Source organism: Grammomys surdaster, unplaced genomic scaffold (genome assembly GCF_004785775.1).
Source record: "Grammomys surdaster isolate TR1022 unplaced genomic scaffold, NIH_TR_1.0 174, whole genome shotgun sequence".
NCBI lineage: Eukaryota > Metazoa > Chordata > Mammalia > Rodentia > Muridae > Grammomys > Grammomys surdaster.
The window spans coordinates 8,753,394-8,779,506 of NW_021604622.1; positions in this window are offsets into that span (position 1 = coordinate 8,753,394).

Consider the following 26,113-nt stretch of genomic DNA (forward strand, 5'->3'; position numbering starts at 1 on the left):
TAAAAATAGAAAAAGTTTGTACTATACAAATCTTTCTCTCTCTCTCTCTCTCTCTCTCTCTCTCTCTCTCTCTCTCTCTCCCTCCCTCCTTCCCTCCCTCCCCCCTCCCTCCCTCCCCCCTCTCTGTCTTACAAACACACACACACACACATACACACACACACACACACACACACACAGAGGCACATCTGCACACAGGCACACTTATATATTTAAAAAGAAAATAATATGAATTAGCATGGTATTTAGCTGTACAATCAACCTGCTTGGGCTTCAATTTTAGCTTTGTCACTTGGATGTGGTTCTGTTCTGTGCATTTGCACCCACTGCCATGAAATTAGGATAGTAATGAATCCGCATGCTTACATGAACTGTGGTAGGGCTTATGAAGTTCCAGGCACAAAGTAGGCAGGACTAGTCATCATCAGGAAATCAAACCAATCTATTCTCAAACTCAGTCCCACAAGAGTGTCTACCTTGCTACATGGAGACATGGCACAATTTCATAACTGGGACCTCAATATAGAAATTCCCTGAAGGCTGACGCATAGCTCTTTGTAGGAATTTCAGAAGCCAGTGTTCTTTTGAATTTGTATTCACTATTGCCACAACGTGTTTTTCTTTTAAAAGAAATTTCCTCTGGCTAGAGTCACTAGACTGTGACTCAAATTAAATTATAACTTTGAAAGTGGATTTCCTCAAGTTACTTGTGCTCCACACAGTGGGGCCCTCACATACTTACTGCAACTATTTGACATTTTTTCCTACTCTTTTTCTTGATAAATTATGACCCATTATGGCACTTCCTTTATATGTGATATTGATACAACCTAACAGGAGCAAGACAGAACACTTATGACACAATCTAGTATAAACATGGCTTAAGTTGCAAAGCATACGTCAAAAATTAAATAACATGGAATTAGAGTACATTTTCTCTGTTTCTTTTCTGTCATAAAGTCTGAAACTAAAGATTTGTTGAAGGAAAAAAGGCATCTCAGCATCGCTAGACACGTTTATATTCCTAGAAACACATGGGAACAGCATGCCTTTCTAACAGATAAGTCTGCCAGGGGAGTTTGCCTTGCTGGTCAGATCTCTATGCTGATGGATTCTGTCCTGAGTGCTTGGTTCTCAAAAGAATCCATCTACCCTTGCTTTGAGAAGAGTTCTCTTTTGAAGCTGAATATTTTTATAATGGCTTGCAAAAACAGTGAACTGATAACAATTAAGCTAGACGAAACACGACGGTCCGGCTGAGCGACAGATTGGACAGTCTTTCAAAGGTGCTTAATATTCAACTACTAATAAGAGGAGGCACCAACAGCAGAGCAGATTGCAGCATCCATCGTCCTTCCCTCTTCATTCACGAGAGACTAATAATATCATAAGGATCGAGGCACGATGGTAGTAGAGATATAGATTAGAGATGTCTGTTTGCAACTTCTCTATAAGACAGCAGAGTGCTCTAATATGAATGAAATGGAAAAATGAACTAGCAAAATAAGTTATGTATTAAGTATATTTATTAGATTCTGCTTAACAGCTACTATTTCATGTTAATAAAAAAAACCATCTAGAAAAACTGTCATCATTTCTCTTATTATTTAGCTAAAGTTCCGTTTCAGAGAAACATCATGAAGATGGGCACCCAAATTTCATTGTCTTTCCACTACTCAGCACATTGCCTGGAACCTTTTTTATTCTTGCTCTCTGTGTTCCATTGTCAGGACTGACAGCATGGCTAGGCTGAGGTTTCTTGGACTCCATTCCCTCTTTCTACCAGTTCTTTCTCTTTTATTCTCATTGAGCTATAAATTAAGGATGCAGATCAGATCAGAATGTGACCCATGGAGAGACCCCAGCACACTTCTTATGTGCATTCTCTGAATTGCTTGGTTAAATCTCAGTCTTATAAGTTCACAACTTGATATATGGGAAATAATGAGAATGTCTCCATTTCTCATGCTGGGCTTATGTTAGCTACATTTATGAACAATAGTAGACAGTTTCATTTGAAGTAAGATTTAAACTCAATAAGATCTTAAACTGACATCCTTTGGACAGACAATGCTTTCTTCCTAGGAGACATGCATCTTAAGAAGACGCATTTTAATCACAAAATAGTTTCTGGTAGTCACTGAGATTGGAAAACAAGGGTGTGGTAATTTCAGGAGTAGTGAGAACACCTCTTGAATTAACATGGAACATTCACTTTGAATGTGCACACATGAGACATGGATGCAGCAAAACACATCCTTAGTCCTGAAGCAAATCAGTTTATTTCTTTATTCTTCACCTTGTCTTGTATGTATATGGATTCTTAACAATTTGTTTTCCAATAGTATCATTATTTAAATATTTCTCATTACAAGGGCAGCTTGTATAATTTGGTTTGGCTTTATACAAACAAAAGTTAAAATTTCTGGTAGCAATCTTAGGTTTCATATTTGGAAATGAATTTTGTTTGAGAATGAAACCATATACAGCTGGTTACTTTTGAAGAAATAAAAATGTACATAAATTTAAAAAGAGATGTATGGAAGCTTATGTAATTAAATTTTACTGAGATATTAATAGGTCATTATATTATAATATGGAGAGTTTATAATTGTGAACTTTTATATATGGGGATGGTTATTTTCTGAAAATATAAGAAATGCATTCAATGGCTGTCTCCAGATTGGCATCCTGAGACATCTATGATAGACTTATAGCTCTCAAGTCTTTTCCTTACTATCTGTTAGTTAGCCTTTGAAACTAATCTCTTAACATTTCTTCATTACAAATTTTCTTTCTAGAATGAGATGTACCTGGGACATAATGGACCACATTTACTAAGTTAAATCATCAAACAAAACACAGATGTTATTTCGATGTCTGTAACTATTCTAGAACACTTTAACTTCAATTCTCTAGCATAAGATGTGTACTTTATTGGTTATATGACTGAGAACCTTATAAATGGATACTCTGCTCTAATTTAAAGTCTGGGTTTGAATATTAGTTTTGTTGATAACAATGGTTATTACTTTCCTTGTCATTGGCTCATTAATAAAGCACATTAGAGGCTAAACTACAAATAACGTTCTCTAAATTTCAGAGTACAGAGATGTAGGACTTGGGTCCTAGCAAAGGGTGTTAGGAGCAGCGTTGCACCTGCCTAATTACTATCTAGCTGACTACTGATTTGAGGCAAATGGATAGTTGAATCTTGCCCGTGGGGTGCTGTGATTGAAATCAAGCTTCAACATTAATTATTCCCTGAATTTAGACTAAAGATCATTTTTTTTTGCCCATTAAATTGACCCTTACAGGAAAAAAAAATTGAATGACTGATTTCTAGTCATGAAAAACAGGATTTGTATGTCTATTTCGAGAGATTAGAATTGTTTAGAGTGATTTCTCTCCACAGAGCCAGATCTAGTGTACTTTCTTTTCTTTTTAGGAGTTTGTGGATTGATTGCTTACATCCAGGCAGGGTTTAGAAGATTGTTAGTTATTGATTTAAGAGTCTCAAGCTTTATAGATCCAAGAAATAGTTTTCCTTTCTCCTTAAATAGACATACACCACTGAGCTTAATCTATCCCCCGAGTTCAGGATATCATTTGAATTTCTCAGGAAAAATGGCTAACAGCTTTGAGTAGTCTGTTAGGTGTCACCATCAATATGACTGTTAGTTAATATACTAAAGCCCCGTTACCAGAAGCTAGAAGCAGACTCTTTGATGCAGGGTCTATGTGCCCAACAGATTTGGGATCGGAAGAACTCTCATCTTTTGACATTGTAGATACACTTGGGTAAAATTCCCTCCATTGGCTGGGTTAGGACATTTTGAGGGCACAGTTTTCAGAGAACTCTTTGCTCAAAAAATCATTGTGGTAGTTTATTACTCACTATGGCTATATAATGCTGTTCTACGGTCTCATTTGCCCTTAGAGAACAAACCTTTGATTTGTTTTTCTTATTTCTGATTTCTTATTTCTGACTCTAAGACACTGTGTGTGTGTGTGTGTGTGTGTCTTAACTCTCCCCTTTGTTCATGTCCTCTGATAGGAGCAGGTGAAGGGAACGAACTCACATGAATGATAGCATTCATATGTATGGCCATCAGTCTGTCCACATGTTCTACAGAACTGGTGAATTGGTGAATAGTGATTGTGGTGGTTTGAATGGGAAAAAGAATTGCCCATATTCTGCAGTATTTGAGCACTTGGTCACCAATTAGTGGTTTGGTCTGGGTAAGTTTAGGATGTGTGGCCTTGCTGGAGGTAGTCTGTCAATGAGAGTGGCCTTTGGGAGTAAAAAATCTCTCTGTCTCTCTGCTTCTCTCTCTGTCTCTCTCTCTCTGTCTCTCTCTCTGTCTCTCTCTCTCTGTCTCTCTCTCTGTCTCTCTCTGTCCCTCTCTCTCTGTCTCTGTCTCTCTCTCTCTCTCTCTCTCTCTCTCCCTCTCTCTCTCTCTCTCTGTCTGCCCCCCTCTCTCTCTCTCCTTCCCTCCTTCTTTCCTCTCTCCCTCTTTGCTTCTGTTTTAGGTCTTATGCTGTCCTGCCTGTTCTGCCATCATGGACACTTAGCCTCTGTATATCTGAGAAACAAAATAAGATTTTTTGCTTCCTCAAGTTGCCTTGGTCATGGTGTTTTATCACAGAAACAGAAAAGTATCTAATTTAGTGGTGCTAACATAATTCTTTCACAATTAGTGAATAAATGTTTTTATTTTGTGAAATATATAGAAGTTTTCTATAAGATACTTTTTTATGTAGCTACACAATTATATATACATATAATATATATACATACATATATATTATATATATATATTTTTTCCAAAATGTTTCTTCTGCCCTGAACTCTCAAAGGAATGAAGAATGGTTTTAGAAAAGTACTTAAGCTTCAGAAGTTTGTTTACCAGAAACATATATCCCCAATGTTCATCATTAGACTATCTCTATTCTCTTTTGTTCTCAGGTGTATGGAATGAGTGATGCTCATGGGCATAGATTCACTATCTCTATGTTTCCTTGTTTGTTTTGCTAAGTGCATCACATCTAAAGCTCAAAGACACGGACAAGCTTATACTTTATTGTAGATACTAGATAGCCTATCTTGCTTGCTATAAGAATTTACATTCTTAAAGAATAGAATTAATATTTTTTTAAGGAAAAATGGCCAAGAAAGATAGATATCGAAATTAGATTTACTGAGAATGAAGGATTAAAAACTAAGAGTATTTGTCTTTGAAAATAATTGATCATTGCCTGTGTCAGTGATCTATAAGAGATTGGCCTCAGAACTTACTACAGGGACCTTATTCTTTCCTCTACAAATTGCTAAGTTCCGCCAAAGCAAAGACACCATTCCCCACTGAAGCCTAAATAAATGACAGGCTTGAAGTGGTGGAAAACAAATTCTTTCTTCGAGTTACTTGAGCAAAAATCTGTTTGAACAGAAATCACATATTTCTATCCGTGTGACGGAAGCTCACCACCTTTGACAATGATCTGTTTATTTGAGTAGTAACTTGGCAAATTCATCATAAAGGAAAGAGTATTAGGGATTCTTGTGATTTCTACATCCCCATGCAGCAGAGAAAAACATTGGGAATGGAAACTGCTTGGCCTCTTCCACCCCCCCCCCAAACACATATCTGGGTTATTCCAATCTATATGCTTTATATACATATTAAGCATTTTCTGGTAACCAGGGAACAATTTATTTATGCACTTTATTTTCGCTGCATGTCTATGAGAATGGAATAAAGTAAACATTGATCTACATAATCATATACATAGATTAGGGGTAACTTCCTGAAACAGTGCAAATTAGATCATTAAAAAATAGCAAAATTGTACTTAATAGCTTATTTGCTGAAAGTAGGTGTTTTAATTATTCTAGAGAGTTTGAATTCATGAATAAGTTATTAGCCACTTATAGCCTGCTTTTTCCTGTCTTCCTTTTCCTGTTCATGATCCTGGCGAGAGTCTGATCAAGGTCTCCTGTGCTTCATCTGAACCCTTACTGGGGCAGTCTGAGATGACACAGCCAGCTGGAGTAGATGGGATTGTCACAGCTCCACATGAGGTGGCACTTTTTAAAGAAATAAAGGTTGGAAATTGTAATGTAGGATCTGGAAACAAGGTTTTATTTTTAATTTTGAGCAGTAGATATAAAATGCAACAATACCCAATTACAGCCAGAACTATAGACATGTTTCATTTCTCTTCTCTGCTCCTAGAATACAAAGGAAAGAATGTTGACTAGAAAACTTAGGCTTGCCTTCAAACATGAACAGATTTTCCATGACTGTACAGCTCCACACAGGTGACTTATCTGTGCATGATTGGTACAACCATGATCCCCACTGTCTCTCTCAGCTTCATCTGCCTGGATCATCGGTCTCCAAATTGCCTAACTTCTACACAACTTCTACACTTGCAATGTATACATTTTCTTCTGTCCCCGTGGCATGCTAGTTTCCTTATTTACATTTTATCTCATTGTCTTGAAATTATTCTTCAGGTCCCAATTAATGATCATGTTTTCAAATAGGTCTTTTAACGCCCATCATCTAAATAAGGCACTACTACATCACTGTTAATAGTTACCAGCTATTTGTTACTACTCAGGATGTACCATCGTATTCATGTGAGTTTAATTTCATGGTTCTTTTCTTATTGTCTGGCTGGGATAGACAGAATGTTTCATTACAGCAGGGAATATTTCTAGTACACTGTGCATGCTCAGTAAATATTTGAGAAACTAATGGATGAATAAATTAGATGTAAGGATCAGGGTAAGATAAATAAACTACAAGACTTTACCTGTCTGAAGCAATGCGAGACAAAGGAATTCCTCTTGTCTCGCTCCCATCTGAAGCACGTCTGGAAGCAGACTCTCTCTTAGTACAATCTCATAGTACATTCATCCTTCATGCAGTCAGACTTAGAAGAAAGTGTAGAAACACAAAGAGTTTTCCATTTTTAAAGTTTGGATTTTAGCATCTGAAGAAATCATTTCATCGATGTATTTCCACTCGTGTTTCCTTTCTGTTGATCTTGCTCCGCCTTCTCTCTGGCATCACACATATTCTTCCTGTATTCCCCACACCACTTTTAGGTTCCATGGTTTCTGACACCTTCCCTCCCCTGCACTTTCTTAAAATTATTTCTTTCTTGCATCTCTTAGTCACTCTTTCTAGTTTAATGCTGTATCTATATCTACTACCACTTAAACACAAACCCATGAAAATGAGAAGATAAGATCCCAATATGAGACAGAAGAGGTGGTAATTGTCTTTCTGAGCCTAGGTCACCCCGGTTTACATAGTAATTTTCAGATACATACCTTTTCTGCAAAGTCTGTAATTTTAGTTTTCTTTATAGTTGAATACAATTGTAGTATATGTGTGTACACTTGCATTACCTCTTTATCAGCCAAAGAACATATAGGCTAATTCCATTACCCAGATATTGTAGTAGGGCAGCAACAAACATGGACGTGTAAGTGTCTCTCTAGTTACGTAAGATTTTTCATGTATTTGAATTGATTTTTGTACATGGTGAGAGGCTGTATCTCAATTCAGTCTTCTTCTGGTAAATGTTCAATTTTGCCAGCACCATATTTTGAATAAGCCACCTCTTTTCGTGTCTGTGTTTAGCATCTTTGTCAAAAATTTGGTGGCCAGGTTGATGTGTTTATTTCTGGATCAACTACTAAGTTCCATTGACCTAAATTTCTGGTTTTTTTTGTTTTTTTGTTTTTTTGTTTTTTGTTTTTTTTTGTTTTGCCAGAATCAGGGCAATGTAGTATAACTTGATGATAGCTGCTAAACCCCTGACAGTATTCTTTTGGTTAGGATTGCTTTCAATATCTGTAGTATTTTATCTTTCCAGATAAATTTTCTGCTGCTCAAAGAACACAATTCAAAGAACACAATTCCTAAAGTCATATTCAAATAAACAATAAAGACAGCTTCATTTATGAGAACATAAGAATATATTTTATAAGCAGAATGGACTTAGACCAAGTAACTACATTTAATGATAGATACAACTACATTGTCACCAAGAAACCCATTAGCTAACAAAGACATACTGAAACTGGGAGCCAAAGCTTTGAAACTGAGATGTAGGCATAGTGATTTTTATACTTCATAAAGCTGACTTCAAATCAAAGCAAATAAAAAAAGATAAAGAAGGCTATTACATCAAAAGGAACATTCCGTCACAGATATACAACTGTTATAAGTACTTATGGACTATATCTTAAAGCATAAAAGACCAAATAAGTCTGATACAATAACAGTCAGAAGCTTCAAAGTTCCACTCCCATATCTAGATATATCTTCTGCAACAAAATCAGTAAAGAAATTGGTAAATAAAGAATAGCATAGATAAAGTAGATTTAACATCCATCTACAGAATGTTCTACACAAGAGACAGGAGAATATATACTCATCACAGCAGGCTGTGAAACTTTTCTCTGTAGTTAATAACATTATATACCATAAAGCTTCCTTAATAAAGATAGAACATTGGGATAATTTCTGTATAGTATCAGTTCTGAGTGGAATAAAATTAGACATAACAGCAAGAGAAGCCCCAGAAACTCAACAAATTGAGGATTAAGGCATTTTGAATGAACAATGTGTCACTGAAGGAATAAGGAGGGAATTAAAAATTTTATAATAAAATGAAAGCAACATTTTGTTGGCTTTTTGACCCAAATCTGTTTGACACAAATCTAGATATATATGGGAAGAAGGAATCGTGATAGAGAAAATGACATCATAAAATTGGTCTATAATCCAGTTTTCACAAAATTGTCTTGATTAATGACTGGTGTGTGACCCTGGCTTACTGGAGAAGTTTCATTCATGGGCAGGTGGCCCAAGTTTATTTAAGAAGGCAGGCTAAGAAAGCTAGCAGGAGCAAGAGGGTAAACAGAATCCTCCATGGCCTCTATATCAGTTCTTGCCATAAATTCCTGCCTTGGTTTCTCTCTAGGGAAGACTGTAACATGAACCTGTAAGATGAAACAAACCATTTCATCCCACAAGTTGCTTTTGTCATGGTGTTTAATCACAGCATTGAAACATCAAGACAGACAATATATACTAGAAGAACAACTTTTAAAAAACCAGGACAGTTTTGAGAGTTTTTAGCTATAAGCGAAGTATGCAATTCAAAGTTCAGCAAGATCCGAAAAGACCTAATAATTCACAATGGTACAAAAAAACTAAACCAACTCTAAATGCAATAGATGTTAAGAATTAGTAAAGATTAAGACAGAAATCAATGAAATAGATACCTAACAGAAAAATACAAAAAGTCAAAGAATTGATTCTTTAAAAAGATTAACAAGATTGACAAATGTTTTGCCAAAAAGACCAAAGAAAGAGAAAGGACTCTAACAAAATTTGAGCTAAAAGCAGAGGATATTAAAACAGAGTCTGGTGAAATGCAGAATATCACTAGGGAATACTTAAAAAAGATGTTCCACAAACTCAGAAGCAACAATAACAAATGGATACATTTCTAAATATGTATAACCTACAATCAATTTAAATAAACCCTTAACTGGTAATGAAATTAAAACAATAATCAGATTCCCCAAGAAGAAAAGCCCAGGTTTGGGAAGATACAATGCTGAATTCTACTAATATTAAAAAAAAAACAACCCTAGTGTCTCTTATACTGTTTTACAAAGAACAAGCAAGCAAACAAACAAACAAAAAACCCAGAAAACAAAAACAAAAACAAAAAACCAAAGAAAAGAACCAAAACAACAAAACAAAACAAAAACAAACAACCTAGGGGGATAACAATGGATGGTATGGGGAAAGGAGAGTCTTTCATTTCATTGTTTCAGGCTATAGTACATTCTAGCAGGGAAGTCAGATAAGCAGGAACTTGTTGAGGAAGTGGTCACTATATATCCAGAGTTAAGAGCAGACAGGAATAAATTAATGCATATATATTAGTGCTCAGTTTAATTTTTCTACTCTTGTCCACTTCAAGATACCCTGCCTAGGGAATAGTGACACCAACAGTTGGCATGTATTTTCACTTCAACTAATATAATTAAGATAATATCTGCACACTTGGCTATAGACTAATTTGATTTCTTCAAAATTGTCTGGATCATCTCTAAAGAGTGGTCATAACTTTCAAACTATCAGCTGGAAAGTTTGAGAATAAAAACACTATTATGTTTAACTTTTCCATTTATGTTCTATATTCATGTTAAATATTTGCTATTTATAGTTTTATTATTTAAAATGATTTTGAAATTCAATTATATTTTGAACATATTCTTCCCTTCCTCTAAATCCTTCCAGAACTTCTCTATATCCCTGTCTAACTTTAAGTTATTTCTCAAAATATAAACAAACAAACAAACAATACAACAACAAAACCTCCCTCAACCCAAGAAAACAGAATTCACACATAAAAGAAGGAAAAAAAAACCTGTGGAGTCCATTTAATGTTGGTCAACTACCTCTAAACGTGAGGCTTGTCTCAGAGTGGTTCAGATATCCTCTATTGCAGAAAACTGATTTTCCCTGTCCTAGCATGTACAATTGACAGTTCAGTTGTTACCTTTTATTCCAGTGGCTAGGTTTTCATTTATTCTTTTTAATTAGCTTTTTAAAATACAAAAATAAAATCTAATAAGATAAAACTAAAACTATCACATCAAAGTTGGACATGCAAACTAACAGAGGAAAAACAGCCCAAGAGAAGGCACAAGAATCAGAGACCCAGTCATTCTTATACTCAGGGACATCCCAAAAATCATTAAACTGGAAGATATAATATATATACAGAGGACCTGTTGCAAACCTGTTCAGGCCCTGTGGTTGGTGCTTTAGTCTCTGTGAATTCACATGAGCTTTGCTCAATCTGACTTATAGGGCTTTATAGTCTTGGTTTTCCTCTATTACCTGTGTCACTTACACTTTGGTCTCATCTTCTGCAGGATTCTATAAGCTCAGAGGGGAGGAATTTAATGGAGGCATCCTATTTAGGACTGAGTGTTCCAAGGTCTCTTACTCTGCATAATGTTTGGCTTTGGGTCCCTATGGGGCGGTGAGCTATGAGAGGCAGCTGGGTACCTGGTCTAGCACAGGCCTCAAACCCTGGACAATACCCTAATGGGACAATAGATATTTGGCCTTGCTCCTGAGCCCTGTTTCCTTTCACTTATCTACAGCCCCACCCAAAGAAAGGTTTGTGGCCTTAGGTCACATAGCACAGGTAGCACAGGTATAGTGTGTGACTACAGGCCACAGAGCCTCAAGAGATCGCCATATTAATGAGATACCTAAGGGCCAGAGGTCAAAGACAATAAAGCATTCCTTCCCAGACCCTCCTTCTTGCAAAAGATGAGGACACGGGGTACAACTTCTTCCACTTTCCACCATGACAATAAATGTTTTAAAACCATGGACTACTTCTTGTACTTGGGGCCTGCCATGGAGAACCATAGAGGGGGCCTTCAACTAATGAGCCACCACCTAATCTCCTGCTGGAGGACTTCTCTGTGTTCCAACCACGGAGGCCTGCTAACTCAGCAAGCTAGTCCAGCCAGCCCAAGTCTAGCCAAATGAGCTGCATTGACCAAGAGTCTCATCCACCCCGTGGGGCACAACCAGAGCTTCTTCCCTTTGCCCCTTCCTGCTGTGGGCCGGTCCAGCCCATATGTCCCCTGTTTTAGTCCTTCTGTAGTCTCCCAGAGGCACCTGGGTGCCCAAGGGCTGAGACCACTGGTCTCTCGCTAGCCGCCTCGGCCAAGAGACCACAAACCCAAGAGCTCTGCCCCTGCGGGACCTCAGACTGAGATCTCCCCATGCCCGGAGAAGCTTGGTGGCTTCTCATAGCCCATGGTTTGCTCTGCACTGTGTGGAATAAACTCAGTCAAATTCCTGTGCTTCTGCCCCCCTGAGTCATGACAGACACATGGGACCCAAAACTCAGCCCAACAGGACCCATACCCACAGGGGAGCTACAGAACCACAGGTCTCTGTATTGGTTCCTATCTGATGCAAGAGGAAGATTCTGGCTTAACAAGTCACTGATCAATGGTTTCAGCAGATTATAATTTGGAGTCATTTTATCAGTACGTTTACTTATTTATTTTTATTGGATATTTTATTTATTTACATTTCAGATGTTATCCCCTTCCCTCATCCTCCCCTAGAAACCTCCTATCTCATCCACCCTCCTGCTTCTATGAGGATGTGCCCCCACCCATCCATGCGCTCCCCCCTCCCAGCCTTCATATTCCCCCACAAAGGGGCATCCAGCCTTCATGAGACCAAGGACCTCATCTCCTACCGATGCCTGACAAGGCCATCCTCCACTATATACATATGGAGCTATGGGTCCCTCCATGTGTGTTCCCAGGCTGGCGGTTTAGACTCTGGGAGGTCTGGTTGGTTGATATTGTCACTCTTCCCATAGGGCAGCAAGACCCTTCACCTCCTTCAGTCTTCTCTGTAACTCCTCCACTGGGGACTCCATGATCAGTTCAGTGGTTAGCTGTGAGCATCAGCTTCTGTATATGTCAGACTCTGGCAGAGCCTCTCAAGAGGCAGCTATATCAGGTTCCTGTCAGCATGTGCATTTATTTTTAAAAACCAGTATTTTTGGTTTAATGCTAGGCCCCTGGGCTATCTAGTGCCACGTTCTTGGTTATCCAATTATCACTGGCTATAGGTTCCATCTTATGGAATGGGTCTTAAGTCAAATCAATTATTGCTTTGTTATTTCCACAAGGTTTGCTCACACACTTCTTGCAGGCATTATAGATAAAGGGTTTGTGTTTGTCTTGGTGTTTGCATTTCTCTTTTTAGAGCATGCAGACTAGTTTCATTAACTGTTACAATATCTATAATAATAAAAATGCATTACCAAACTTCAACCTTTTCCAGGGAAACATTAATTTTAGATTTTTTTGGGGGGGATGAATTCATATGATTTGCCTCCATTTCTAAGACATTGAAAAAGATAAAATGTTAAACTTTTATTTTAATGAAAATAAATTCTGTGTCATGTTGTAATATGATGCTCATTGAGATGCTACTTTTGCTTTTTCTGATCCTGGTTAACCCTTATTATCAAATGCACAGACATCCATCTCCTTGTTCTGTGTCAATTTTTAGTGAGCCACCGAACACAGAACACTTTTGCCCTATGTACAGGCAGCAAGATGGGGACCATTTTAAACATGTAAACATCTATTGCTGTTTGTTCCACATTCAGCCTGCCACTCATCTGGTAATTGACTGGGAAAAGCCAAGACTTCAGATATATAATCCAAAGGAAAAAAAAATTAGCTTTGTGCTGTAAAAGTAAAAGAACTCTAATAAAGAGACAAAATAAAGGACACTTTTACAGACAAATGCTCTGGCAATATCTCACATTAATACAACTTAAGGTTGAAAACAAGAAACATAACCTCTCCCTGAGTTTTTATAGCTACTTCAATTATTTCCACTTTCAGAAGGGCTGAGTGCTAACTTACCCTAGCTTCAGTTTGGCCTCTAAATTACCGCAGAATGACCAGTGATAGTCCCTTCCTGAGGTTGTCAGACAGCAGTTAGCCCTTCTGCTGTGGCCAAAGCATCTTCTGAATGGCCCCACTGTTCTCAGTTAGCTGCCATTCTATCTTGTGAAGACTCAGATGGGTGTGCTTTGGCCCAGTGCTTCAGTAGTGGGACTTGTATTGATTACATAGCAAACCGATGAGAGAAGAACTTTGGTATCAGGCAGGTTTAGTCCTCGGTTTAAATTATAAGCAACAGGACAGGTGCCAAGAGTTGCTGAGAGCTTTCTCTTCCATATGCTAACATAACTCACGGCATTGAAGATCCAGGACATTCAAATCCCAGAATGCTTTCTCCTCCGAACAGAACAAAGTTGCCATAAAAACCTGGAGCTATGCAACAATTCACCAAACACAAGTGTAAAAACATATTTTCACAGCTACTTATGCTAATAATTATTCTATTTAGGGCAAAGCCATATGGAGAAGGAAAAGGAATACAGGGGACACTGAAATATAATTTTATTTATATTTTATAATTTAACGTTTATTGCATCATACATATCATAAATGTAGTTTAAAATATTTTCTAAATGCCATGCTTTTGGTAAGTATAGTTTTTCTACCCTTATTTATAAATTATATTAAATATTATATATTTACTAGCTTCTCTAAGATTTTATGAAGCATTAGAAGCTTTAGCTTATATATTAATTGCCATTTACTATTAGTGTAGCAAGGAAAATAACTGACCAACTGGAGGGAATCATATTTAGGGGATAACAGAAGGTCCCCAACTAACCTATCAGTGGTCATTGTCATCATCATCATCATCATCATTATCATGAGCATCAGCATCATCAAGCAGTCGTTTTTTTAAACAGGCCATCTGAGCCTGGCATGGCACAGCACTCTGCAAGGTTAATGAGACAGTGTCAAGGACTGCCATTCCAACATTTTTATTCATGCTAGGCACATTCCACCAACATGGACCCTTACACACAAGTGCTGATGACTTCCTTGGTAAGGCCACTGGCTACAATATGGCTTTTAGAGATGATCATTCTGAATTGATTAAATAAAGCTATATAGTTCACTTCTTTGTGATGTCCTTTAAGTAAAAGAATCTTACCAGGTAGTTAAGAGAATGTTTTATAGTTCTATAATTTTGACATATTCATAGTCTTTTATATATCATTTTATTCTGAGTCATGGGCATTATCAAAGAACAATTGCTACAAACAACTAAAGCATAACCATTTCTTTCTTCCTTTCTCTCTTTCTTTCTTTCTCTTTCTTTCTTTCTTTCTTTCTTTCTTTCTTCCTTTCTTTTTTCTTTCTTTCTTTTTTTCTTTCCATATACTAGATATTTATATAAGGTGCTGTGGATGCTAGAAAAGCATTTACCACTGAGCTAAATAACACACCCAATATCTGAAGGGAATAAAAAATTCTTGAATTATAATATAGAGTATTTTTTCTGTATTCAACCTGCTCACTAAGAATGGATGTAGTTTTCCTCCATTAAAATTTCTATTATTGATTCATGAGCACCAAGTAACAGAAACAATCACTCCTGTTGCTGATACAGTACTCATAATTTTCTCTAATATGTGTGAAACTTAGTTCGCCTTTAAAAAAAATCCTCAGATTGTAGAAGAAAGGCAAAATGTTTAAATTTGTGTATGGTAAGGTTTATGGTGTAAAAAATATCACTTTTGGTATTGGTTCCATGAACACCATCAAAGCCTCCTTTGAAGAGTGGGAGATAGAAGTGAGCAAGTCAGAAGGGTCAAGGACACCTCAAGAAGACCCATAGAATCAATTATCTTGAGACCATGGGGGTTCACAGAGCCTGGGCATCAACCAGGAAGCATGTGGGAGCTGGACATAGACCCCCTATCTATTTGTAGCAAATGTGCAACTTGGTCTTCATGTGGGTTCTTTAATACGTATAGAGGGGGCTGTCTCAGTCTCTGCTCCCTGCCATTGAATCTCATTCACCTACTTGGACTGCCCTGTTGGGCTTCAGTAGGAGAGAATGTGTTTAGTCCTGCTGGGACTAGGTGTCCCAGGGTGGAGTGGTACTGAAGGGGGGCAGAGGAGAGAAAAAGAGGGGCAATGAAGGAGAGACTTGTATAGGTGGAACTGGGAAGAGAGGAGGGATGGGGGCTGTGACCAAGATGTAAAGTGAATAAAAACGTTTAAAAATTATATAAGCTGACCCTTATCCCTTTGTAAAAATTGATGCTCTTATTCCCTTCCATTAAGCTCATTTGTTGGCCACAAATCATAATACATGCCTGTAAAACTAGCACTTGAAAAGGAGCAGTAGGTGACTTCAATGCTAGTCTGGTCTGCACAGCAATTTCAGAAGCTAGTCATTACTATATACAGTGAGATTCTATCTCAAAATCAAAGGTCAAGAAACGAGTAAACAAAAAAAGTGAGTTGAACCCTCAACTCACTTGACTCACTTTTGTAGGCCTACGAAAGAATGACTTAGATGTGTCATTCTTTAAATTGAAGGCAAACTGTGCTGTCACTAGCTGTGCAATTTCCACTTTAAACATTTTCTACTAGAGATGTTTTCTTTACGATAATGTATATGAAGGAAGGTAGCAAGAACATTAGTCTACAAGTAGAGTTTAGTTACTGTGCGAACAAGGGCTATTTACAAATTTTGAACACCACCTCACGCTTTGAGTCTTAGTACACACACTTGTTGATACTGATGTTGAGGGTTTGCTGAACCGCAGAAAGAACTATAACAGAGAATATTATTGTGATACCACTCTGATTCTTTTAAAACTCCTAGGATGAGAATCCAGAATGTAGCCGGGCGGTGGTGGTGCACGCCTTTAATCCCAGCAGAGGCAGAGGCAGGCGGATTTCTGAGTTTGAGGCCAGCCTGGTCTACAGAGTGAGTTCCAGGACAGCCAGGGCTACACAGAGAAACCCTGTCTCGAAAAAACAAAACAAAACAAAAAACAAAACAAACAAACAAAAAAGAGAATCCAGAATGTGTGTCAGGACTCGACTGGAAACTACTTGGTGCTCTTGTACTGAAACAACATGAAATAAATCATCCAGTGCTTTGGATTTATTAAGTCCATAGCCCTTTTCAGAGATGAGGATACAGTACAAATGAAAAGAACAATTTTCATTCTGTGATACCTCAAACCCTTGGCCAAGCTACTCTGATTCAATATGCCATTGTTATCATTGATAAGATCCGGAATCAGTCATGTGGAAACACATCCACACAAATATTTGCAAGGGATAACAGATCATTTTTCACAGAAGAGACAGTCAAATGGACTTAAGCCTGAAGAAAATGTAGTTTTATGAAGAATCTTAAAGCAGTAAAAAAATTTCCATTAACCACATAGGAGAGAAAAACCATTACTATCCTGCCATCTCAGCAGTATGATATAAACAATGTCCTGATCAAAGATGAAAACAAACCTATAAATCCAGTCTATACTTGAGGAGAGCACATCCACAATGTCATTAGATGTGACTTCAAATTGCAGACAACTTAAACACCTTCTCAATGGTGATCAACCTCAATAAGATTGTGAAACGCAACACTTGGCCCTATAAAAATAGTTGCCCTGATTTTCTTGAGATGTTTTATTAACTTAACCTATAAATCTTATGTGCTGTCAAGACAGAAGCAATAACACCCAGGACTCTGGCTATTCTAACAGTGTTGGTGGGCTATCTGCAAAGTTCAAAGAGAATACATCATTTTACTATCTATTTTGTGTCACAGATTGTGTTAAGTATAGAGGACAAAACACAAAGCCTGTAAACAGTAAAACAGTGAGTAATTTAGAGGTGATATTTATATGTCTAAAAGAAGTACTGAACCTTAAATTAGGTTCCTGACAAGTTTTAATTTTCTCATCAGACTGTGAAGTATTAAAACCATAGGATAGTTTGATTTTGACAAATGAAATGTATTGGGTTATGCATTAAAAAGTTTTCCCCTTGATTGAAATAATCTCGTGCATCCTATTAGATCACCATGGACTAAGGCTAGACTTCAATAACAACAAAAATACTAGAAAACCAACATACTCATTGAAACTGAATAACTTTCTATTCAATGATAACTTGGTCAGGGAAGAAATAAAGGAAGAATTCAAAGACTTCCAGAATTCAATGAAAATGATGACACAGCATACCCAAACTTATGGGATACAATGAAAGAAAGCAGTGTTAACAGAAAAATTCATAGCATTAAGCACTCTCATAAAGAAATTGGAGAGATCCTACACTAGTAACTTAACATCACACCTGAAAGCCCTAGAACAAAAAGAAGCAAACTTACCCAACAGAAGTAGATGGCAGGAAATAGTCAAATTCAGGAACAAAATCAAACAAATAGAAACTAAGAGAATGATACAAAGAATCAACAAAACCAAAAGCTGGTTCTTTGAGAAAATCAACAAGACAGATAAACCCCTAGCCCAGCTAACTAAAAGGCCCAGAGGAGGGGAAGGGGAGAGTGAAGAATTCTGGGAAGGGAAATGGGGAGCATAGCACATTTCAAATGTAAATAAATACAATAATTTATTTTTAAAAATGTGTCTTTCATGGAATAAAACCCAGAAGAAAGGTTTGCATTTATCTTTGTTGGAGTAGGTATATATATAGTTTCTAAAACCTGGCTTCCTTAAAGATATATCAAGACAACCAAAACATACTACACAGGACAAGTCCAAGAACACAGTTAGACAACCCTGACATGTGGAAACCAGTAGCTCCTTAGATTACAGGTGACATCATTCAGGTCTAAAACATGCAGATGCTAAAGAGAGAGAATGAGAAATATTCATTATACATAGGAACAATAATTTTGGGTCACCAAGATGGCTTAGTGTGTAAAGGTGATCATTATGAAGCCTGTTACCTTTGGTTTGATGCCTGGGATCATACTTAAATGCAATAAGCCTATGGTGCTGAAAAGCATTTTAAGTACCCTTTAATTCATTCAGCACAAGTAGTCTTGTTAGTAATTTATGAAGTAATTTGCTTATTGGGGTTCTTTATCTGCAGGGCTATGATATCCAGATCCCCTGTTTATCCCTGTAGTACTGAATTCTTCCTGCCTAGCACAGCTTCTGGCACATAGTGACCCTCAGGTGATGGTTGTTGCATAAAGAAATGGTGTCTTGCCTATGAATTTCTAACATGAAACTATCTTATGGGCATTTAAAGACATCCCAGGAGGGAGTATTGTTTTTCAGCCTGTGTCCTTTTAAGCTCTGTATTCTGGATCTATTTTCTTCTTTTGCTTATTTGTTTGTAGTCTGGATTTTGTATGTCTATGTTAAAGAAATGACTCAACTTTATGTCAACAAAAACTTTCAAAGGGCATTTGCTAAATATCTACCCCCGTTTTTCAGACACATGTTGACAGCCTTAGCAGTTTATATAAGTCTAATCCCATGGTGAAAAATATACACTCTAAATAATACACACTAAATAGTCATTTTCTTCACCATTTATTTAAAATTTATCTGTGTTTGTAGATGAACCCCCAGGCTGTTACTCTAGGCTAGATCTGTATGACAGCACAACCTAATTGGAGTATAATTAATATAGCTATTCCAGCTTTCCAGATGCATGTCATATCCTACCATGGTTAGTTGTTGGCAAAGTAATTTACAAAGACTCTCTGGAGTGTATGACTTGATTCTCCCAGAGGCAGTGGACTCACATCAATTAGACAGAGAGTGACACCAGACAAATATTTAACTGGACACAAATAAAAGAGAAAATGTGTTGAAAGTTCCCAGCCTCCATTTCTAGGCAACAACTATACAATCACCAGGGCAGCCAAAATGAATACTATTGAGTCTTTTAACGGGTGCTGTGATGGGCAATCTCCATGGAAAATGCACTTACTGCAATGAAGTCACATTGTTGTCAAGAGCAATATTGAAGTTTAAAGCAGTCTGTAACTTTTGACGGCATCTATCAACTTAAACTTCAGAATTTAATCTCAGGAATAGAATCGATGTTCAGATTACCAAAGATAAAGCATGCAATTATATGCTCAGTAGTCATTCAATTAGTTCTTTAAACAGAAAGTGTAAAAAGGGGTTTGGAATTCTATACAAATGAGGATAGTAATTGGGCCACTTAATATAAATTCTGAAAAATAAGTATGATGTACTGATGTATCAACATGTCTCTGTTGCATTTAATTTCTGATATTTTCTAATACTTAATGTCTGATTATGGGGGTTGAATTACTAGCTTCACATGGTTTAGATTAATAAGAAGCCTAGTATTTCTTTCTTTTTCTTCTTCTTCTTGTTATTATTATTGTTATTATTATTTAATCTTTTTTTTAAAAGTCCAGTCATTACCCACCCCCCCAGGTCTGCCTTCCAACTATTTCGCATCCCATTCCTTCTCCGCCTTCTCCAAGAGGATGTCCCCAGCCCACTCCTCACCCAATCGGACCGCTCCACTTCCTGGGGCCTCAAGTCTTTCAAGCGTTAGGTGCATCTTTTCTCACTGAGTCTTCTGCTGTATATGTGTCAGGGGCATTGAACCAGCTGGTGTATGCTGCCTGGTTGGTGACTAAGTGTCTGAGAGATCTCGGGCATCCAGGCTACTTGAGACTGCTGGTCTTTCTATGGGGTAGTCCTCCTCCTCAGTTTCTTCCAGCCTTTCCCTAATTCAACCACAGGGGCCCCCAGTTTCTGTCCATTGGTTGGGTATAAGTATCTGCATCTGACTGTTCTCCATTTTTGTCCCTGCAGTTCTTTTAGACAGGAACAATTCTTGGTCAGAGTTTTTGACTGTGGGATGGCAACCCCATCCATCTACTTGATGCCTTGTCTTTCTACTGGAGGTGGACTCTACAAGTTCCCTCTCTCCACTGTATGGAATTTCATCTAAGGTCCCTACCTGAGGGTCTTTCACCTCTCAGGTATCTGGTACATTCTAGAAGGTCTCCTCACCTCCCTAGGTTGCCTGTTTCTATTCTTTCTGCTGGCCCTCAGGTCTTTACTCCTGTCTCTGCCCCTTACCTGATCATCTTCCTCCTTTTCCCTCCTTATCCCCTCACCCACCAGATTCCTCCCTCCCTCTGCTCCCGGTGATTGATTTCTTCTCCCTCCCAAGGTATTGAGCACTCCTACTTGGGCCCGTAGGAAGCCAAGTATTTCTAATGGGCTTATACTTATATTTATTAGTACTTAGATGCATGTGTAATTCCCTTGTTTCCGGCAGGTCATGATGTAAGGGCAATGGGATGTTCTCATTTGCTTTACTAAACCAACCATACCCAAGCAAACAATGAAACAAAATCTCTAAAGCAACAAAGAAATTGAAAAACTGAAATAAATATTCTTCCCCTGATGGATTACCATATTATTTTTTTTTCTAGTTAAACTAAAATTACTCAACATTGAGCTCACTGTTAAAAACAGGATTTGTTACTAGGATTTTTGAAATCATTTAAAATGGTTTTGGAGAAATAGTTGCTTTAATAAGTTATAAAAAAATTCATGAAGAAGTTAATATAAAGGAGGCATTTAGTCGTTCAAATCACCTGTTCCCCTCATTGTCAAATTAATATGAACATGATGCCAATATCCTTCATGATGCAGAAGTGAGGGAATATTCAAGAGAAAGATTGTGCAATGCCATCAGAGACGTTCCAAATTGATCATCTCATAGCCACAGGATTTGACTTTTCCAGAGCAGAAAGGAAAATACATATAAAATAATTACTACAAAATAATGTACATTAAAACAGCAAAATGTGATAACAAATTCTATTATAGATTCTAAGAAAAAAAATTGCTGATATAATGCAAACTTCATCAAAGCTGAAGATCTTGGGCTGGGCTATGAAGAGTGGCCAATGCTTATATATGCAAAATGGGGACTGGCTATAACTATTGGGCATTAGAACAGCACAATGTGGCCAGATGTCTGGAGTGAAAGGCAACCATATGGAGAGAAGAAGCTCAGGGCTGCTTCATTTAAACTCATGCCTATCATTTAGTATCTCTGGGACTTTGAACAATTTAGTTCTCTGAGTTTTAGACTCATGGTACATAAATGGGTATAATAATCCACAGAGCCTTGCATGGCAAGATCCTAACAGGTTTCTGAGGGTGAAGTTTGGTTGTCCCATTCCATGTTTCTAGGGAGAAGGAAAGGTCTGGTGATGGAAATGGAGTATTCTTAATTATATTGAAGAAGCATTTGATAAGATCCAGATTTGGATGTATCTTTAGTTATCCAGAGTCATTCACTACTACAAATCTTGCTTTTAGTCAACAGATAAATTTATTTTAAATACCTTCCTTTTTAACCAATTTACTTTAGAACTTTAAAAACCTACATATTATGAAGGCTAGGAGTAGAGGTGTTTTTTTTTAAATCACTGAAACGCTTTACATATCTGTAATCACTAAAAAATAATGGAAAAAGAAGTTTTCTGGAGTTAATTGTAGTTATTGGCAGATCCTGATTAATATCTTTTCTTATCAATACTTCAATTGGGATAAAGTGTCTGTAACTCATTTTAAAATTCAGGACATTGGTTGGGGTCTTAGATCACAATAAACTCAGACTACTAATTTAGCTTAAAATAAATTTAATAATGCTGTAGGGCAACTCATAGACTTTCTAAGAGAAGTAAAAATGTCAATGTGGAAGTTTCATTCTAGAAATATGGACCAAATTGTGTGATGAACCTTGTGGTGATTTGAATGAAAATGTCCCCCACAGGTTTAGTAGTTAAACATTTGGTCTCTGGTTAGTGATTGTGTATATTTGGAAGTAGAGCCTAGTGAGAAAGTAAATCCTGGGGGCAGCCATTTAATAGCCTTCCTCCTAGCTGAATTATGCTACATTCCAACTTGTAGTCTCTGTTTCCTATGTGTGAAAGAGACGTGATAGCTCAGCATTCTCCTCCAGATGCCCTGCTCTGCATCTCTACCATCATTCTGGATCCTGTCTGGAGCTGTAAGTTAACATAAATGCTTTCTGTCATACATCATTTTTGATCAGGATATTTTACCACAGCAAAAAAAAAGCAACCGATACAGATGTTTTCCCACAAAGACACCATTTGTAACATGGCTGCTGTATTATAAATGGAAGGTTAAAAACCTACTGCTTTTTCTGTGGAAGAATATCTGCTTTGCCTCTCTCAGGTTGAATGAAGTCCTCCTTGTATTCATTCTTTCTATTACAAGGTTGTCATTGAGCTTAAACACTACAGGTACTGAATGGATATTCTGAATAAACCATTATCTAGAAAATCTTCATCTGAGCAAGACTGAAATTAGTACCTTTGATATTATGGGTCTTTTTCTAAGAGGTATGGGATCTCAAGAGTTAAAAATAAAGAAAAAAGTAAGAGAGAAAGAAATATTCAATTTTAAAAAATGATGTAGAAGAAACAAAAGAAGTTTAGTGGGTTAGCTTGATCAACAATATGAGTGGAATTCTGGGAAGATGAATTAATTTCCCTGACTTATAGTTTTCTAAGTGAAGGGCTAATGGAATCCCAATTTGAAAATGCTCCTGAGTGTCCCTGTCTTCTTATATATTACATCAAATATCAGATGAGAATTATTCCCATTTCTAGACAAATAGAGGCGCTATTAAATTACAACTTATAAATAGCTTCTTCTCAATGCTAGGCTTATCGTAATTAAAATTCTAAGCACTTTTCCATACTATCTATTAATCCAAATATTGTTCAGCTCAGACTTTCTATGTAAGCATGAAATGTTGGAGAGTAGTCTTTTTTGCTGTAGACACTTTCTTCATTTTTTATCTGTCTCTTTACCCATGCTCTGTGGTTATACATTTCTCTGTGTATTTCCACGTTCCATAAATGTGCTCCTTGGCCCACTTCTGCTCTCTGCACATATACTCTATGATTCTTTCCTAGTTCTCCTGTTCTTTTCCTTACCTTTAAAATAGGTTCTGACTACCTAATAGAAGCAGGCTATGGTCATCAAAATGCATGCTTCCTATTAAGGACAGAATTATACCATAAAAGAAAATTGTATTACAAAATGAGTTCCTTTTTTTCCCTCTGACCTCATTACCCTGGTAAACTACCCTGCTTTTCCTTGTCTTCAGCTGTGAATGGACAGGTCATATTTCATAGGTTGCTTCAGCTAAAAAATCTTGCTGGGTCCATCTGTTATGTAGATCCATTTCCATCAAGAAGTCTAAAATTCTACAGCTGGAAGGGATTCAAAGATCACCCAATCACACTAGGTCACTTTAGAATTTAGAAATTGGGTCTCTCTGAGAATAAGTGCTTTCTCCAAGGTTAGTGAGGAGCAAAATTCATAACTGGCCAGTGGGGGTGGGGGTAGGGCTTTGAATGAGAATCTTTGGCTCAAAGTTTCAATATCCAATCAATTATTTAGCTAGAAAGCCATGTGAATGGCTCTGTATGCTTCCTGAGGGATACATGGTTTAAGCCTTGTGTCTTACTGGATGATTGCTTTACATGTGGGACTGCTTTGTGACACAGTGATCATGTATCCTGTGGTTATCATAGGATACTCTGAAGGTGGTATGACACTGATAAATTAGGGTACTGGACTTGATTGGAATGAATAAACAAGTGTATGAATGCTGATTTATACTTCTTAAAATGTGTAATATTTTAGAGCCCATTAGCTTTATATAAATTCTCAATGAATTATTAGAAACAAAATGAGGTTGTTCTCATTACACAATGAGTGGTAAGAATAAACTCCTGTGTGATAAATGGTGCTATAAAGCAAGCAGCCCAGTGTCAGTTGTTATCAACACACTGTGTGCTCTGTGCTCTGTGCTTTTCTTGTGCTCCTAATGATAAGCAGGGCCATCCGTTGTAGCAATACAACTTCCCTGTCTATAGTTTACTGGATGTTTGAAGTGAAACCACAAAAGTCTTACCCATCCATACCCATAGTACTCTTTTACTTGACAAAACAGGTTTTGGAAGAAACTGGAATCTATTTCATGAATACCCAAATGCTACATAAGCACCAGCTGTTACTGTGGAATGAAAGGATTTGTACATATTTACATAGGCTCTTGGTATCTGCAAGTTTTCAAGGCATGCATTTGGCATATTGGCAAAGAATTGTGTCCTGCCGCAGTGGTATTAACATTAGAGCCCTAGATAGACAGCATTATGTCTGCTTTTCATGTTTATATTAGTAAAGGGTAAAATGCTTTTCTAAGAAAATCCTAGTAAAAATTAGCCATAATTTCTTACTGCAGGAGATTGGCCTATGATTAGGTTTTCTACACAGCTTCTAAACAGACCCCTTTAGCAGCAGTGAGACTTTTGATATTATGCCATTTTAAAGGAATTGTGAACTAAAGTTAGTGGATTCTGAATCCCTAATTCCTTTGTAAGCTGAAATGTTAACATGGCCATTTACAAAACTTCACACAGATCTTTTGACATTGCTTTTGGATAAAATTTCCACTTGAGACTTTCAAATCTTTGCCTATGAGTGTCTACAGAGAACTGAGGTCAAGAATAAGCAAATCCTACACAAGAAGTGCTGTTTCTCAAAGCCCAGGACATCTGGAATCCTTATCTAAGTACCAGGATGCCTACTGCTTCTTGACCTACTTTATTTTTATTTATTTATTTATTTATTTTTACTTCTCCTTATAAAACAATTGACATTTGTTTCCATGATATAAAATGGAATAAGGATACAAAACTTTTAATTTGTTCCTAAATGCCTTAAATTCATTAATAAATCTATTTAAAATGTCAAAGTTTATTTAGAATATACAATCCTGTTCAGGTAATTTAGAAGATAACTATACATATGGATCATAGTCTCATTAGATTGGCATTTGAATGAATGAGGATGCAGGATAGTATCTGCCAAACAGGATGTTTCACAGAATTCATAAAGTCTACATTAGCTTAGGACAAATTCAATTGGGTCCATGTGCTATTGATCAGGATATGAAAATAATTTCTTAACAGCACAAACATTTCTCCCAAGGATTTACTTACCTGTAACCAATTTTATATTGTACACACTTATATTTTAGTGATTCTGTTTTTGAAAACTGTCTTGGATTGCATTTTTATTAGGTTCTTTGTAATGATAGAAGCTTATTGCTGATTTTGTTTTTGTTTGTATAAAATATGTAACTATGTTGGGGTTTTACTTCAATGCTAGGGGGAACATAGGTTATGGCTCAGCATCAAGTAGAGAGGAGAAACATGCATAAAGTCTAAATCACAGTGAGCTAGGTCAGAGGGAACAGATTAAACTTGTTTTGTTTTAGTGTGACAAATGTCCAGGAAGCAGAAGCCTGTGGGAAGATAATCTTGTATTTCTCTTCATTCTTTGAGCAGCACAATGAGCTGTTTTCTTCGCCAGAAACACACTTCTGATCACACCTCTCTCCAGTAGCACTGATTATAGCAAAGCCATGACAAGAATCTTGGCTAGCAGTGGCCTGCCTCAGTTTCAAATGACGATGCTGCATATAGGAGCTTAAAAATTGTCTTGAGTCTGATGAGACCAGGAA